The 17,666-nt window shown below is 45.7% G+C and overlaps 1 protein-coding gene across 8 annotated transcripts in view; it reads right to left on the bottom strand.

The window, feature by feature from the left end:
* The window catches only part of Rubcnl (rubicon like autophagy enhancer), a 50,005-nt gene extending 37,641 nt beyond the window's left edge, over positions 1-12,364 (bottom strand). For 3 of the 8 annotated variants that reach the window (XM_052190947.1, XM_052190945.1, XM_052190942.1), the window contains exon 1: positions 8,665-8,844. The gene's annotated coding sequence lies outside the window, so the exon portion shown is untranslated. Of the gene's footprint in view, positions 1-2,630; positions 2,734-8,664; positions 8,849-12,304 lie in introns of those variants that run through there. The other 5 variants (XM_052190943.1, XM_052190949.1, XM_052190944.1 and 2 more) reach the window with 5 other exon arrangements.
* Between the last annotated feature and the right edge of the window lie 5,302 nt (positions 12,365-17,666).

A 17,666-nucleotide genomic window follows, 5' to 3' on the forward strand; every position in this document is an offset into this window, starting at 1 on the left:
TTTTACTAAACATACCCAGTTTGGCAAATGTGGTTAAAAGTGAGTAAATCTTCAAATGTAGCATGTGATCAAATTCAGGGACATTTCCCTATACCCTCTTCAGTCTCTCTCCAGGTCTACTTCCCTTCAGACTCTGACTTCAACAACCATTCACATCCCTCTTATGCTAGCAGACTGAATCTATCATGTCAAACAGAAAACATTAAGATGCCCAGCAACATAAAGCCCAAGCTTCTATGTAGCATCCAGGATCAAAATAAACAGAATTTAAAAGGTCAAAGCTTTACTGTAACTGGTGAATGTTATCCTATAAGAAGGTCAACAGGAAGGACATTGTGTCTTAAGCAGTGGCTGCTGGGTGATGTCATAGGTACTCCTCTTGGTTCAAATGATTAGTAATAGAGATTTGCTAATAGCTCTGTAGGTTTGCTGTCAGAAGCACAGGAGCAATGATTGTCAGCTGTTAAAGTAATAGGCATGGTGACACATGGCCCCGAGGATAGGAGAACACCAGATATTCTAAAGAACATCTAGTTGCCCAAGATTCTCAAGTGACCAACTTCCTATGGCCATTGCACATTCTCTTTCCCAATGTTGCTCAGTAAAAACTCACATGAATTTAGGTGCTAATGTGTCAACCTGAGAAATGAAATGAGTGGAGAAGAGACTTGCCCAAAGTTTTACTCTGGTAGTCAACAGAAATAGGTCAAAAGGAGAGGCTGACTCCTTCCATGTGGATTCACCTGGCCCATGCTGGTGACATTAACAAGAAACCCTCAGTTTCTAGGCAATGCAATCTTAAGAATTTTCCTACCAGATTTTATTTAAAATACAGAATTTTAATGCAGGCTGGAATGTGTGGCTCATGCCTAGAAATTCAGCATTTGGGAGGCTAAAGCAGGAGGCTCTTAAATTACAGGATAATTTGCTTTATTAATGAGCTCCAGGTCAGTGTGCTGCATACACCGTGAGATCCTGTCTCAAGCAGCAACAGTAAAAGCAAGATCAAGAACTGAAGCGCTCACTGAGCATGGGGTACACGCTTGTAAGTCTCGCTACTCAGGAGGCTGATGATTCCAAGCTGATGAGCAGTGTAGGCAATGTGTCAAGGTTCTGTCTCAGAAAAAAATTTAAAGAGGCCGTGGCTGTAGCTCAGGGCACATTCTCCACTTCCCCACAAAAGAGTTTCATTTATATGCCTCATACTTTCTCAGCTACTTTAGCATACTACATCATTAGAAAGCACATGTAAAAATAAAACATTATTTTTGCTTTTCAATGAATATTCTTGGACCTTAAAAACAGCCTGCATTTGGGAGACCACTGCTCGAATAATGTTCCATTTTTAAATGTTAGAGATGGGAAAACAATAATAAACAGTCTGTAGCTCTAGCGGTCAAGAGACAGAGGAGGGAGGAGAGTCCTAAGCCTGAGGCCAGCCTGAGCTACATATGTAGCAAGACTCACAGCAAGTCTCAAAAACAAACAAAACCAAACCATAGAGACCAGCCAACATGATACAATAAATACACCTGAGCATAATCAAAAACTAAATAAGACTTTGAAAAATATCTATTAACCCAGAAACATTTGAGTTGATACTTGTACTTGAAAGATAATCTAGATTTTCATACATGAGCAAAATAAAATAAGGAGCCATGTTGAAAATTGTTTGGCATATCATCAAAGTTAACACCATCCTATCATTTGATCTAGGAATTCTTATAGGTACATACCTGTAAGAAATGTATAGAGATAATCTCCTTTGTACTGTATGGTTGTATCACTTGTCAATTTAAAAAAAAAAAAAACCTATGGCCTATAGGAAAGGGTAGAATAGAAGGTGGGACATGCGGTAGGCAGAAAGGATTCTGGGAAAGAGCCAAGCACAGAGGTTCAGCCTGGGAACACGGAGAAGTTCAGAAGCATGGGAACTGAGCAGAGTTAACCAGCCACGTGGCAGAACTTAGAATAGATGGTATATTAAGCTATGATTGAATTGGGCAACAACCAAAGTTTATGGCGCAAGTGTTTGTAGATAAATTTTGAGTCTCAGAGTTGTTATTCTGAGAGCTTGGGGTCAGGAGGAAAAACTCATCTTTTAGAGAAATGAGAAAGGGTGTTCAGCAAAACTAGCACTTGAGTGTAAGAACAGCATTTACTCATCACAGACAAAAGAGGAAATACTCCAAATGTCTACCAATTAATGACTACATAAACAAAGGGTTCCGGTAACCATACTGTAAAGGCTTAGCCATAATTAGAAATGAATACCATCATGAATGAAGCCAAGAAACAGAAGTCAGACACAAAACACATTTCCCATTCCTAAGTATCTATATAAGGACCCCTGACAACGGGCGAAGAGACACTCTCTGCTGTTGTTCTTACATCAGTCAGGGGCTGATGTAAAAACTGTAGTCCTTTGTTCATCCTAACTTGATACCCTGCTTGGAGGCCTAAGCTGTTTTATGCCTAGAACACTTAAAAACCAAACCAAATCAAACCCAGGCTGCCTAGTACAGAAGGAGGAAGACAGACAGAGACTTGTGATGCATTCCGCTACACCACACAGTGTGGTTTCCCACAGACCTCTCGGATAGGCCATAGATACACAGAGCCCCACTTACCAGCATGCACTGCAGCATGGGAAGAGGAAGACAGACAGAGACCTGCAGACCTGCATGCCACCCATAGGCCTACCCTCCAGCACGAGGTACAGTCGGGCTGTAGACATCCGCTTGCCACCACACCAAGCAGCACAAAGGATGTCACACCAGCCTGTGGGCAGCCAGAGTCACCACAATGTGTGAATAGGCGGTGGCCAGAAGGGAGAGGAAGAGAGGAAGAACACATTGCGCATGATGAAGAGAGATGATACTGGAGACTCGAGGGTGCAGAGGAGTAGCCAGTTATGAGTGGCCATCCCTGCCACCTGGGGCCATGGTGAAGTCCTAGCACAAGCTGCCCCACTGAGGGCCATGTCTGGGTCTGTGGCTACGCAACAGCAGGTTTCAGAGTCAATGTCCACGGTTCATATTTCCACTAGAAAACATGGGATCTCCTGTTCATGGCAGCTGCTGGGGACCAGTGGGTGTCCAGGGGCTCCGGAGAATTGGCCCTGCCCCTCACTTGCTGCAGCAGTCTGGAAGGTTAGCCCATCTCTCACCTGTAGCAGCACAGTGGAGCTGGCCCTGATGGTGAGTTGTGGGTGAGCTGGCCCTGGGGTCATGAGAGTGGGTGAACTGTCCCTGTCCCTAGACGACTGGAGAGCAGGCCCTGCCCCTGGCCTGGGCAGCACAGTGGGGCTGGCCCTGGTCGATGGGACATAGATGAACCTGCCTGAGGGCAGGAGAGCAGAAGAGCTGACCCTGCCTCCAGCCAGTGACAGCATTGGGTGGCTGGGCCACAGCAGTGCTGGAGAGTTGTGCAGCCCAGCATCTGCACCATCTGCATACAGTGGGACTTGGGACAGGGCCAGGCCAGAGCTGCAGGGTCTCCATGACAGGGCAGCAACAAGGTGACCCAGAGGAGTCCTGGTGAGGATCCAATATTGATGGTGTCACAGAAGCCAGAGAGCTTGAACTAAGTGCATTACAATGAACATTTGCAAGTGAAGATGTGTGGATAGAGGGATACGCTGCGAGACACACTGCGACATACTACAGCTTCCATGGCTAGAAGCTTTCTAGGCCTTTCTTTGTTTTGTTTGTTTTGTCAATGGTAGTGTGTGTGTGTTCCATTTGCAGGGAGGTGTTGCAAAGAGTAAAGGGTGGACATGAGGGCACAGGGAGATGGTGGAGACTGAGGTGCTTGATGTGAAATATACAAGGAATCAATGGGAAACTTTTTAAAAATAAAATGAAATTATTTAAATCCCACAAAAAAGTATTTTTATAAAATGTCCAAAACAAATGAATCCACAGAGACAGATCAGCTCTTAGAATGGAGGAGAAGGAAAGGAGCTGACTAAAAGGTAACAGATTTACCTCTCTCTCTCTTTTTAAAGATTTATTTATTTATTATATCTAAGTACACTGTATCTGTCTTCAGACACACCAGAAGAGGGCATCAGATCTCGTTACGGATGGTTGTAAGCCACCATGTGGTTGCTGGGATTTGAACTCAGGACCTCTGGAAGGGCAGTCAGTGCTCTTTTAACAGCTGAGCCATTTCTCCTGCCCACAGATTTACTTCTGAGGTGAAGAAAATGTTCTAAAGCAACCACAGTAACGGCACCCACTAAAGTCCATTGACTTGTACAAGAAACGAGTCACATGGCATCTGAATCTTATATTGATCTCAGCAATGCTCTTTTTGTATTGAAATAGGAAGACATGTCCTTCTCCCTTCAAGAAGACCTAAGGAAGACTAGAGAGAACTGACGGATCAAAGAGGGGTCAGAGGATCACCAGCTGCAAGGCTACTCATGTCCTGGTTTGGTAGGAGAAGACAGGAAAGAGAAGTAGAGCGTATAATGAATTCACAGAGGGTGACCGTGTGCAGCTAAAATAGCGCACTCAAGGAGAGGAAGTAAAAGTGGAATCGCCACAGCAGCACTGTCTGGAGAGAAAAAAGGATGGTGAAGAAGACATCATCAATTCTGTCACAGACCCTGTCTCCTCGAGCACCCCCACACGCTCACACATGTACCCCATCTTTCAAACAGCACTACAGGAATGAGTCCTGGCCTGTTTAACAGAGAGGAAACAAGGTCCCAATGCTAAGCACTGTGGTGCATTTGGCTAGGTGCCTATCTTTTAGAAGTACATACAGAAAGACTTAGAAATAACAGAATTTCTCACATTGCTTTCAAATAGTGCCAGAAGGGATGAATGTGGAAGAGAGACATTATCAACTACAGTGTAACTGCCAGAGTTGGTAGAAGACAGAGCTATTTGTTACACTATTCTAAGTGGAAATTTTTCCGCTTAATTTTAATTAAATGATTGAATTTTCTTTTTTCTTTCTTTCTTTCTTTCTTTCTTTCTTTCTTCCTTTCTTTCTTTTTTCTTTGAGACAGGGTTTCTCTGTATACCCCTAGCTGTCCTGGAACTTATTCTGTATTCCAGGCTGGCCTTGAACTCAGAAATCTGCCTGCCTCTGCCTCCCAAATTCTGGGATTAAAGGCATGTGCCACCACTGCCCGGCTTTTTTTTTTTTTTAAAGATGTATTTATTTATTTAGTTACTTACTTACTTACTTACTTACTTACTTACTTACTTATATGAATATACTACAGCTGTTTTTTCAGACACACCAGAAGAGGGCATGGGATCCCATTACAGATGGTTGTGAGTCTCCATGTGGTTGATGGGAACTGAACTCAGGCCCTCTAGAAGAGCAGTCAGTGCTCTTAAGCATGGAGCCATCTCTCCAGCCCTAATTCTCTTATAAGTAAACATTTTTAATAAGACTCTCAACATGTCCTACACATATGACCTATGACCTCTCTGACTTCCCTCTCCTACCTGGAGCACACTTGTTCCTCTATCACTTCAGCATCTGGGTCTCTTCATGCAAATGGACCCATCACCTTTCAATCACCTGGAGGTGTGCCATCCCATTTCCCACCCATTTTTTCCGTATAGCCATTTTCTTCTGAAGTCATCCTCATCAGCTCACAGCTGACACTTAGCATTTAGAGACACACTTGGGAGGTGAATGTGCACGTCTCTCTTAATAAATAGAAAGTCAGAAGATCCAGTCTTAGAGAGAGAGAGAGAGAGAGAGAGAGAGAGAGAGAGAGAGAGAGAGAGAGAGTGATGATTTTCAGTCCAAGTCCTGGGTGAGTCAGGTTCTTTTGAGTGGTTTCATGTTCCATTTGGTTACCATGTTACCCAGATGCCACATGACAAAACCACCAAATCTGAAACCTCCTTTCCCCCTAAGAAGTGGTTTTTCTTCTCAGTTCATGCTTCTTGTTCTGGTAGCATCCACTCAATATGGGAATATCATCACTTCTTCATGGATCAGAAAACTGAAACCCATAGCTGGGAGGTGTGGGGGAGGTAGTGAGCACACAGCCATTCAGTGACTCTGGAGAATCACCGTCTGGAAACACAGGCTCCAGACTCTCCATTCTCAACCCCTAGGCCACCTCTATGTGTGGATAAAGCCTGGGGCAGAGGGCACACACACACACACACACACACACACACACGCATTTCCCAGTCAGACAATTTTATGGCAGTGATAAGATATTTATGGGCTCTGTGTCCTTGACCAGGGCACAGAATCTCTCAGCGCTTCATTTTCATTTCCAGTCTGCTGTGAGAACTTACTCAATTGTAGCCTGTGTGCCTCTGTCTGGCACACGCCGTTCTCTAACAGTTAACTTTGCTATTATTGCTGTCATTGTTGCAGAGTGGGTTCCGGGTCACCAGCAGACGGATGTTAAGGAGCCCTTGATGTATCCGGCATCCTCCAAGTCTCCCTTCAGTTCCCCTTAACTAAAATGTACAAACCAGCCAGAGATCTTTTAGGGGCACAAGGGAATGATGTAATAGGATTAACAGGCACCCGAGGCTCGGGTTTATTCCAGAGAGAATAAATGGTTCCTTAGGAAGAACTGCTTAGACGTCAACAGTCACCCAGTCAACCATGCCAATCTCTCTACACTAGACTTATGAATCTATTTTTAGTGACAAGGGAAACTATTCAGATTTTCTGTTGTGTTATGCGTGTGCATTCAGATGAACCCGGGCATGGTCCAGGAGGCCTCTGTCGCTCTTTAACGCTTGACTTAGCTTTCTACTATCAAATGAAGTTCTTTCCACATGAGTATCTGTCCGTGGCTCCCACAGACTCTTGCCTGCATAAAAACAAACAAACAAACAAAAAAACAAGGGGGCTGGAGAAATGGTTCAGTCGTTAAGAGCATGTATTGTTCTTGCAGAGGGCACAAGTTCAAGTCCCAGCACCCACCTGGTGGCTCACAACCACCTATTGTTGGAAGTTTGGAGGCCTTCTTGTGATCTCCTTGGGCACCTGACCAACACTTGGTACACAGACATAATGTAGACAAAACACAAATACATAAAATAAGTCTAATTTTAAAATCAAGCAAGAGTACAGAATGAAACTAATCACATCTAGGCCTCAGTTCTGTGCCCCTCAAATTCCATCAACATTTCTTGTACCCTCTTCCCCAACTCTATACAGACTCTGAAGAAGTGAAGGAGAAGACACAGTTCCTATTATCTAATAATACAGGGCTGTGAGGAGCGGTGCAGGTGGCACGGCAGCAAAGAGGAATTGAGAGCCGCGGGGATGGAGAAACAGGCGCGCTTTGACCCTTGCCACACGGAGTTACAAAAGCCCAAGCTTGCACGGGGCTTCTGCAGGCCACTGTGGACAGGAGCCGTGGCCGCAGCACTGGTCACTTTCTTAAGGCCACACGTAAGGCTTTTCCAGGATACCTCCCTCCCTTCAGTTCATTACTCTTTCTAACTCTCCGGGAAATGGAACCCATGTTCTCTCCTCTCACCAAGGGAACTGAGTGAGGGTCAAGGGGGTGTCTCGACGACTGTTTGGACTTGAGACTTGGCTAAGAAACCCTAAGTTTGCTAACTGGGTCCCAATCCTTTGCTCTTTCGAACCACAACTTCAACAGAAGGATCTGACACGTGGCACTGTAACCTGCCATAGAGGCATCTCCATTGTACATGTTTTGGGGTTTGTTTTTTTTTATTTTGGTTTGGCTTTTTTTTTTTTTTTTTTTTTTTGAGAGCCTAGGTTCTCATTAGAGTAATACCTCTTCTCAAGCGTTCTCAGTTCCGTGGGGGAATCCACCACAATCCCTCACCAAGTCAGGGACTTGCTCCAACTCCAGGTCAGTAGGTAGATGGACTTCAGGTGGAGTGTGCTTGCTTACCTTGGCAAAATGTTTTTTTGCCACCTTGACAAGTTCGGGCTGGTTGCGTGTGAGGATGGAGTTCTCAGGGTTCATGTAAGAGCCTTTGGGGCATTGTGAAGGGCTGGGGGATGCCTGGGTGCAGTGTCTTTACTGTCCCAGTGAGGATGGCTGGCTACCAGTGCCTCTCACTCCAGGCCTTTTCCCTCCCTCGGAGAGCACTTGTTTTGTAAAGTCACACAGCAGAAATCCTCTTCTCTCCTGAGGAACAACTACAACTCCCAAGTAACCGTGACACTGTCCCGACCACCTCCAGGCACATAGGTCACCCTAAGTCACCTCTCACTAACCCAGGGCTTCTCATCTGCACCAAGCTTTTCTTGCCACAGTCACGCCAATAGAGCTCGCCAGCGGAGCCTTCAGGGGTCACTGCGTCTCTGAACCTTGAGGACACGCAGCTAGGACAGGGATGCAGCCAGGACGCTGCCGGGACGCCAGTTATCTTTGTTTCCCTCCGCCCGCGACACGACACTCGTGATCTGAAAAGCTCCAGGAAAGCTAAATCTGCCGCTGCCCACGAGAAAGCGGAGACACGGAGACGCGCTACCTAGTGGGCGTCTTAAGACCCATGCCTCACGGACGCAGTCTGCCCTCGGTGCCACCGAGCCGCCACCCCTGGGTGTAATAAACACGAAAAACAAATTTGGCACAAATGAGCTCCCCGCCCCCAACTCCCAAGCTGCGGCTTCCCCCTCCACTCGGAAGTGTCAGAGCTCAAGTCAGCAAACCTCGCAGGGACCGAGCCTTACCTCCGCTTCCTGACCGTTTTATCCACCTAATAGCCACCTTGCCCCGTAGCAGTGACAGATTCGGATCACTTCAGTGTGCCAGCAGCTCCGAGGTTCTGATGGTGCTGAGAGAAGCTGCCAACGAATACAGAAAGTTTTCACCAATAGAAACCCAAGTTCTCTTGACTCAGCTGAACGCGCAACCGCCCTCAGCCCCTCTAGGTGGCGCAGAGTGCTCTTTGGGGAAAGGATTGGGACTCTTCTGCACACAGCTCCAGCATCCCAAGCCATCTCTGCAGTTGGGAAGTGAGTGGGTCGCTTACAAGGCTCCCCTCTCAAAACCTACCTCCATCACTTTTGACGGTTCCTTGGTTTTGCTCATTGTCGTTTCCAGGTCATGGAGTAAATGCAATGATATTTTGGATTATTTCTCTAACATCTCTGTCTAACACCTTCAGTCCCTGGTATGTCCTAGTTTAGAGGGTTTAAACTTAACTAGTTGTTGCCTCTTTGGAGAAAGTTAGACATCAGTAAGACAAAGTCAGGTGAATATTAGCTTTCCATCATTGTCTTCCCCTTCCCTTGTGGTCTTGTACTTGGGGGGTTAAACTGGGTTAGACCTGGAAAGATCCTAAGTTAACTGATCACCCCCTGGGAAAACCTTACATTAAAAAGTCAGAAAGAGCCAGGCAGGGCAGTGGTGGTACACGCCTTTAATCCCAGGATTTGGGAGGCAGAGGCAGGCGGATTTCTGAGTTTGAGGCCAGCCTGGTCTACAGAGTGAGTTCCAGGACAGCCAGGGCTACACAGAGAAACCCTGTCTAAAAAAAATCAGAAGGAGAAGCAGGTGTGGAGGCAGAATGATTGCCACTTTGATGCCAACCTGAGCTACATGACAAGACTAATTCAAGAAAAGTCAATAAGCAAACAGTGTGAGTTAGTGCTGATATTGTTGCTCAGCTGCTGTGCCTGCTACCGTTTTTGTTTAAGTATCCTTGAAGCCACCCCTGATGGAAACAAATCATTGTTCCTGTTTCAAAATGGCTTGCAACAGTTGTATAGGACTCATCTGAGGTCCCACAGCTAGATAGCATAGTTTTAAGGTAGGTGTATCTGGCAGGAGATCTTATATCCAATTTCTATGAAGCATACAAATAAGCAGACAAATTATGAAAAGGGGACTGTGTGAGAAACTTGATTCAGGAATATCTGAAAGGAAAGAAGTCAGAGGGTGAGATCTTCCAGTGAACGTCATGCCGGGCAAATTAAGGTTTGAATCTGAGATGTCCCCTACAGGGTTTGTTGGTTTGTTTGTTTTTAAACGTGTTCCCCAATGGCTGGTGATATTTTGGGAGACTCTGGAACCTTTAGGAGTAGAACTGAGCTGGTGGAAGTAAGTCACTAAAAGTTCATGTTAATACCCAAGCCCCAGACCCACCGCTTTCTGCTCCCTGCTCTGCTCCTAGGGAACAAGCCTTTGCCTCCACCACCCACCGCAGAAGATTTGGTACCTGCAATTCCAACCTCCCCTGATTGAAACCCATCTAAAGCTGTAAATCTTTCTGCCCTGAGTTAACTCTGCCACGAATTGGGCCACAGTGACACTACTGGTCAAGGAGTTCTGGAAGATGGGGGTGAGGCTCGGTAGTAGAGATGTGTGTCCTGAGTTCAGTCCTCAGCTTTGAGAGAATACAACAGCCAGATGGCAGACTAAATGATGTCCTAGTTAAGAAAAAGCCCCTTGGACTGGGGATAGCAGGTGTTGACCTCTGGTCTCTTCATATACTAACACATAAACTCATAGGTGCACACACACAAACATACACACACACACACACACACACACACACCTCCACCCACACACTGTCACAAATGCACACATATACAAAGAACAAAAATATTTAATAGCTAATCACAATGGAAGTCTACATTTTTTAAAAGAATCTTAAGAACTAAGAGGAAGGTTCAAGGACACTTAATTTGCAAACAGTTTCCAGACCAGTGGTTCTCAACCTTCCAATGCTGCAACCCTTTAATATAGTTCATCATGTTGTGGTGACCATAAATTTATTTTTGTTGCTACTTTGTAACTGTAATTTTACTAGTTATGAATTTTAATGTAAATATGATATGCAACTCCTGTGACACACCCCCCCAAAGGGTCAGTATGCACAGGTTAAGAACCACTGCTCTAAAAATTTTCCAGGTCCCTTCTGAGATGTTAAAGAACTTCCCAAGCATTGATTACATGGACTGGGCTTCCTGAGACTGCCGAAGTGACCAGATAGCTCTCAGTCACCAATTACTACAACTGAGCATCGCCCAGGGGAATCATAGGCCTGCCTGGTTCTTTCCTATCCCTGGAGAGGGTCAAGAGCAAGGAGGTCATAGTGCCCTCCAAGACCTAGAGTGGCCTGTGAGACATGAATTTCAGGGACAGCTTAGCACTTCAGTGGGCCAGTACGGGATGAACACACACACACACACACACACATACACACACACACACACACACACACACACACACAAAGCTGCCTTGTGGCCAGAACATCTTCGTTGTTGAGAGTAAGAGCCTGGCTGCCACCCTGCAAAACTTAGCCAGGCTTCACAAGAAGCCATTGTGCTGTAAGCAGAGCTTTGACCCTGCATCTGAACTCGGCTGATCCTGTTGGCAAAGGAGAAATCAGTCTGTACAAAACAGGAAGGAAGTGAGATGAACCAAACTCCATGCTAAGCCACCAGATGGAGCCTGATGGCGTCCCGATGCAGGAGGGAGGGAAGGAGGATGACTCTGTACAGGAGAGACACCACGAAGCATGTGCAGAGGGACAAGACCAACAAGGGAAGCAATGTTCAAATGCTCTGCTTCTGCTCTTCCTGCCAGTCTGCCTTAAATAGCCATTACCTACAAAATGACAGATTCGTGGTCTGGCTTACACAAGAAACCTAGAAAAAATCCATAAAGAATAAAAGCCACCAGAGGCAATGGGAATGGCCAGTGGGGAGTAACTTATTATTTAGTGAGTGTAAAATTTCTGTTTAGGATGATAAAAATGTGAGACTGGATCGTAGTAGTGGTTTCCAGTACCTAAACAGAGTCAATGTGGCTGAGGAGGGTTGGAATAGTGTATGGCATGTACACTTTACCATAAAGAAAACATACATGTGCACATACTTGTTAAAACCCATTAGCACAAGGCAACACTCCTTTGGACTAAAAGCCAAAGGAAACATAGTATGCCTGAGAACCCCTAGAGTCTCTTTCCTTGAGTTTTAACAAATCCTGCATTATTTGCTTCCTGTTAGAGGCACCAGGGCCACACCTCTGGATTGTTAGACTCCCCCATCAGGAAGGAGCGTGGTCTTAACCTTTTGAGGTTTGATTTGCTTGTCTTGATAAGGGTTTCACTCTACCAAGAAGGCCTTGACCTCTTGGGCTCATAAATCCTCTTGCCTGAGCCCCCTCGGTAGGTAGAACTGAAGGCACACACCACTGTCTGTCACTGCTCTGTGCACCTCTGCTCAGTGGCTTGGAGCACAAGAGAGCATGCTCAGACACAGGCCACCTTGGAGCACAAGAATGCTCAGAGACAGCCCACCTTGAAAGGGGTTCTTTGCCTTTAAGAGACGGAGACAGTTAACAAAGACAGCATGGACTGACCCTAAAGCACAAGCACAGGTTCAGGCTACCCCCAACCCCTAGGGCTGGTTCCCAGAGGTGACAGGACATGGAGCATGTGAGTTTTTGGTTTTTGGTTTTTGGTTTTTTGTCTGTCTCATAACAAATAAACCATCCTTCAGCCCAGCCCCTCTCTACAGTGTAGTTTCTATTTCTCCTCTCTACAAATATTTTTAGCTAGACTAGTAGAGCCAGAAGCTACATCCGTTTTCTGGTCTATCTTTATGATTAGAATGTGGTGATATGGAGCAAATGAGGGTTACACATGAGTGCAGCCCTGATTTTCTATTAGAACTAAAAATATTGCATAAAAAATCCACAGCTAGCCAGGACTGCAGAGGCAAATGCTGTACCCAAAAGAAAAAAGGAAAAAGAAAAAAAAGAAAAGAAAAACTAAAGTCAGCCTGGTGGTGCATACCTTTAATCCCAGCACTCCAGAGGAAGAAGCAGGGAGCTATCTGACTTTGAGGCCAGCCTGGTCTACACAGAGAGTTCCAGTACAGCCAGGACTCCATCTAGAAAAACAAAAACCTAAAGACAAAAGTAGAGAACCAAAACAGATGAGGGGGGTCCTGGTGGCAGAGTTGTTGCCTGGCATGCACAAGGCCCCATTCACTTGTTTCTATCCATCTGCTGTGTTATGGCACCACAAGGGGCTGTTTCCATCGGCCTCTCTTCCCTTGGATCTCCCCTGATGACCCTGGGTCTAACATTGTACTTGGGGGCATCTGGTCATTTCATTTCTGAAGAAGAGAAAGGGGTGTGAGAAGGAGGAGGAGGAAGAAGAGGAAGAAGAAGAGGAAGGAGGAGGAGGAAGAAGAGGAGGAAGGAGGAGGAAGAGGAAGGAGGAGGAAGAAGAGGGAGGAGGAGGAGGAAGAAGAGGGAGGAGGAGGAGGAAGAAGAGGGAGGAGGAGGAAGAAGAAGAGGGAGGAGGAGGAGGAAGAAGAGGGAGGAGGAGGAAGAAGAAGGAGGAGGAAGAAGAAGAGGGAGGAGGAGGAGAAGGAGAAGAAGGAGGAGAAGGAGGAGAAGGAGAAGAAGGAGAAGAAGAAGAAGAAGAAGAAGAAGAAGAAGAAGAAGAAGAAGAAGAAGAAGAAGAAGTAGAAGAAGAAGAAGAAGAAGAAGAAGAAGAAGAAGAAGAAGAAGAAGAAGAAGAAGAAGAAGAAGAAGAAGCAGCTGGTGGTCTCTCCTGCTCCTAGCTGATGTTGCTGCAGTTTGATGAGAAGCTGGAGATATCCTGACAAGATGAAGACTGGACTTCCCCCCAACTATGCCCCTACTCAGCAGGAAGTAATATAAAAAGACCTATGCCCCCCTTTCTTCTGTAATCTTTCTCTCCCACCTACTGTTGGGATGTTGGAAAGGATTGGGGTGGAGAATAGTAGTTGATATAAGAACCCAAATAAAGTAGTTTTTAAAATGTGCCAACAAATTGACACAGAAAATCTACTTTTGTTTTTGTTTGTTTGTTTTTCTGGTTTTTGGTTTTTGTTTTTGAGACAGGTTCTCTGTGTAGCCCTGGCTGTCCTGAAACTAGATTTGTAGACCATGCTTGCCTTGAACTCACAGAGATCCAACTGCCTCTGCCTCTCAAGTGCTGGGATTAAAGTCGAGCGTCACCACCACCCGGCTAGAGAATCTATTTTTAAGTAGAGGATGGCTTGGTGTACTGGCTGGTTTTGTGTGTCAACTTGACACAGGCTGGAGTTATCACAGAGAAAGGAGCCTCCCTTGAGGAAATGCCTCCATGAGATCCAGCTGTGGGGCATTTTCTCAATCACTGATCAAGATGGGAGGGCCCCTTGTGGGTGGTAACATCTCTGGGCTGGTGCTCTTGAGTTCTATAAGAAAGCAAACTGAGCAAGCCAGGGGAAGCAAGCCAGTAAGAAACATCCTTCCATGGCCTCTGCATCAGCTCCTGCTTCCTGACCTGCTTGAGTTCCAGTCCTGACTTCCTTTGGTGATGAACAGCAATGTGGAAATGTAAGCCGAATAAACCCTTTTCTCCCCAACTGGCTTCTTGGTCATGATGTTTGTGCAGGAACGGAAACCCTGACTAAGACACTTGGTAAATCAAGCTGGAGGACATTAGTGATGTCAAGGTGAACGAAGAGAAGCTAATGCTGGATCAGTGTATTCTCTGGAGATGCAGCTTCTACACAGACAGGCGACCAGTGTCTCCTGGCATCCATCTTACTGGTGTTTTAGAATTTTGAACATCTGTAGCTTTGAGGTTTTCTGTGGGTGATAATTGATTTATCAAAGAATCCATTTTCATTCCTGTTGTTTCCCAGCAACCTCTGAGTCCAGTGTGAGCATTCTCTTACTTCCTTCAGCCTGGCAAGGCTTTGAGTCCTCCAAGGTTAAGGGATTCCAGATTCAGCAAAACTGTGGCTCTGTGATATGACACTCAACACTGGGGCTCTGTGAAGAAGGAGAGGTAAGCCAAAGAGACATGGCACCACTGGTCCGCTAAGAAGGGCTGATCTCATCACTGTGGTATAGGATCTGGTCTCAGGCAAAGTCAGAGTGACACCAGCGGAAAAGACAGGTACCTCCTTTCCTCTGTGCCTCTCATGCTGAGTGACAAGGGCTTTGTAGCTGGAGCTATGCACCGACCACACTGACCAGGCTGCATGGGGAAGGGATGTTCCTTTTGCATCTGCTGTTTTAAAGAAGTCCTGTTAGTTAAACTGATGAAAGTGTGGACCGGCTAACAAAAACACACGTAACACAGAGCCAAAGGAAAGCCTGCTGGCTTGTGCTGCAACCCCAGGTCAAGCTTGGCTGGACTATTAGAAGGAAAAGTGAGGAGGTTGGAGATGAATCACAGCCTTGTGCCAGGAGCAGTGGGGCTGCTCAAGGGCTTTGAACCTCAGGATATGAGCAAGCTGAAAACCTACTGAGAGTGAGCACCACCACCTCGCCATCCCCTGTAACCCGAGGCTCTTTAAGGCAGTGGTTCCAAAACACCGACGGGCATAAAATTATCTGGCAGCCTTCAGTCTCCACCAGTAGGCCTCGGGTGGAGCGCTGCACTGAGCAGCTGCAGGCTCTTATATACAGCCTGTTGTTCTCTGAGCATGAGACTTTTAGAGAGACATGCTGGTTAGGTATTTTAGTCAGCTTGACTCAACTTAGATCAAGGGACAACTTGGAAGAGGGGAACTTCAACTGAGAAAATGTCTCCATCAGATTGGCCTATAGTCAAGCTTATAGAACATTTATTATTATTATTAATTATCATCATCATCATCATTAATGATTGATGTGGAAGGGCCACCCCTAGGCTGGTGGTTCTGGGTTGTATTAGAAAGCAGGTTGAGCAAGCCATGGGGAGCAAACCAATATCAACATTCCTCTGTGGCCTCTGCTCCAGCCCCTGTCTCCAGGTTCCTGCCTTGAGTTCCTACTCTGGCTTCCATCAGTGATGGACTATGAACTGTCAGCTGAAATAAACCCCTTCTCCCCAAGTTGTCATGGTCTTCATCACAGCAATAGAAACCTAAGACAAATGAATTCTTGTGAGTATCCACCATTGACTTCCCAGCGCCTGTGAGAGGTGAGGTTATGGCTAGAAGTCTCATAGGATCTGAAGCTCTTTTCCACTCAAATACCTGTGGTTCCCAGGGGGAGTGAATAGCCTGTGAGAGAACTCTCTGACAATTTCATTAGCTTTTATTCTGAGCACTTCCGTTCTTCTGGACCTGTACGTAGGCTCTGTACTTTCAGTTCAGAATTCTGTGTTTCATCTGTCTGTGTTCAGTTACCAAAAGGGATTTGAAACTTCCTTTTCCTGCTGTCTACAATGAAACTGGCCCCTCCCACTTCTTGAGGTTGACATCTGCTGGCACAGAAAACAACTTTCACCTCAAAGGGATAAGGGATCATTTATAATGGAGTCAAATTTGTGTGACTACGTACGGCCCAGGAAACAGGGAGTTAGGATACCTCGGACTCCATGTTCCAATGAGAAAATAGTTTCATGGAGTTTTTTACATAACTATAGAACAGAGCTATGAATCAAGACTTTAAAAAATAAATGATAGAAACATCAGTGAGGGGGTTACAGTGAGAGGGGGGAATCTCCCTCCACAGGCTTCAAATGCTATCTTATGATACTTTTAACCTTGGGCTTGGGTCTGCTAACTAATGGTCTAACATTAAACTCCAAAAGCTTTCTATCTGTTAGTCATAGGATGTTAGGTCTGACACAGAGGTAGGCAAGAAATGTCTGTTAGGAAGCCAAAGCTATCTCAGGATGAATTATAATTGCATTTGAGACCTGCAACATTCCAACCTCTCCACATCAGCACACTTCTAATCAGTCGGTTGGTCTTGGCAGACACAGATTCTCCCTGAGATTTCTTGTTTACTCATCAAACACCACCACCAGATTCTTCAAGTGTGACCACTGAGTCTTGATTTGGATGGTTTTAGAGACTTGAAGAGAAGCTACAGATAAATAAATTAGTCTTTCAAATTGGTGTTACATTGAAATAAGAGTCTACAAGCTTTTGTGTGTCTATACAGAATATATGTGCACAGTACATAGTGTAAATGAGGCTGTGAAAATTGTACCGAGCCAATATCCACACACAGGAAGCATCTGACATAGGTACCTATTACTTCCCAAATGCATCGTCTTAGTTAGGGTTCCTAATACTGCAATGAAACACCATAACCAAAGGCAACATAGGGGGAAAGGATTCATTTGGGTTATATATCTTGAATCATCCTTCATTGAGGGAAGCCAAGGTAATCAGGGCAGGAACTCAAACAGGAAGCTGGAGGCAGAAGCTAAGGCAGAAGCCATGTAGAAATGCACCTTATTGGCTTGCTCTCCACAACTTGCTCAACCTACTTTCTTATAGAACCCAAGACCACTAGACCAGGGATGGCACCACCCACAATGGGCTGGACTGCCCCCCCCCCATCAATCACTAATTAATAAAATGGCTACAGGCCTGCCTAGAGACTGATCCTATGGATGCATTTTGTCAATTGAGGTTCCCTCCTCTCAGATGAATTTAGCTGTGTCCACATTGACATCAAACAATGCAGTACACACATATGTTACAGAACTGTCGTAGGTGCTAAGTAACATGTACAGAGCACTGAGAAGCATTCCGGCACACGGCGGATGCTGAGCATAGCAGCGACCTTCAGGATGGTGGTGAAGAATAGAGGAGAGGATGAAAAGGGAGAGGAGAGGAGAAAGCCAAGTGAGAAAAGGAGAAATGGAGGGGGCAGGCTAAGAAGGAAGAGCACAAGACGGTGATTGGCTCAGAAGCTGGGAAAGGGTCTCCTGAAGCCATTAACAGTAGCATGCTGGCAAATATTTAGC

Source organism: Apodemus sylvaticus, chromosome 8 (assembly GCF_947179515.1).
Source record: "Apodemus sylvaticus chromosome 8, mApoSyl1.1, whole genome shotgun sequence".
NCBI classification, from domain to species: Eukaryota; Metazoa; Chordata; class Mammalia; order Rodentia; family Muridae; genus Apodemus; species Apodemus sylvaticus.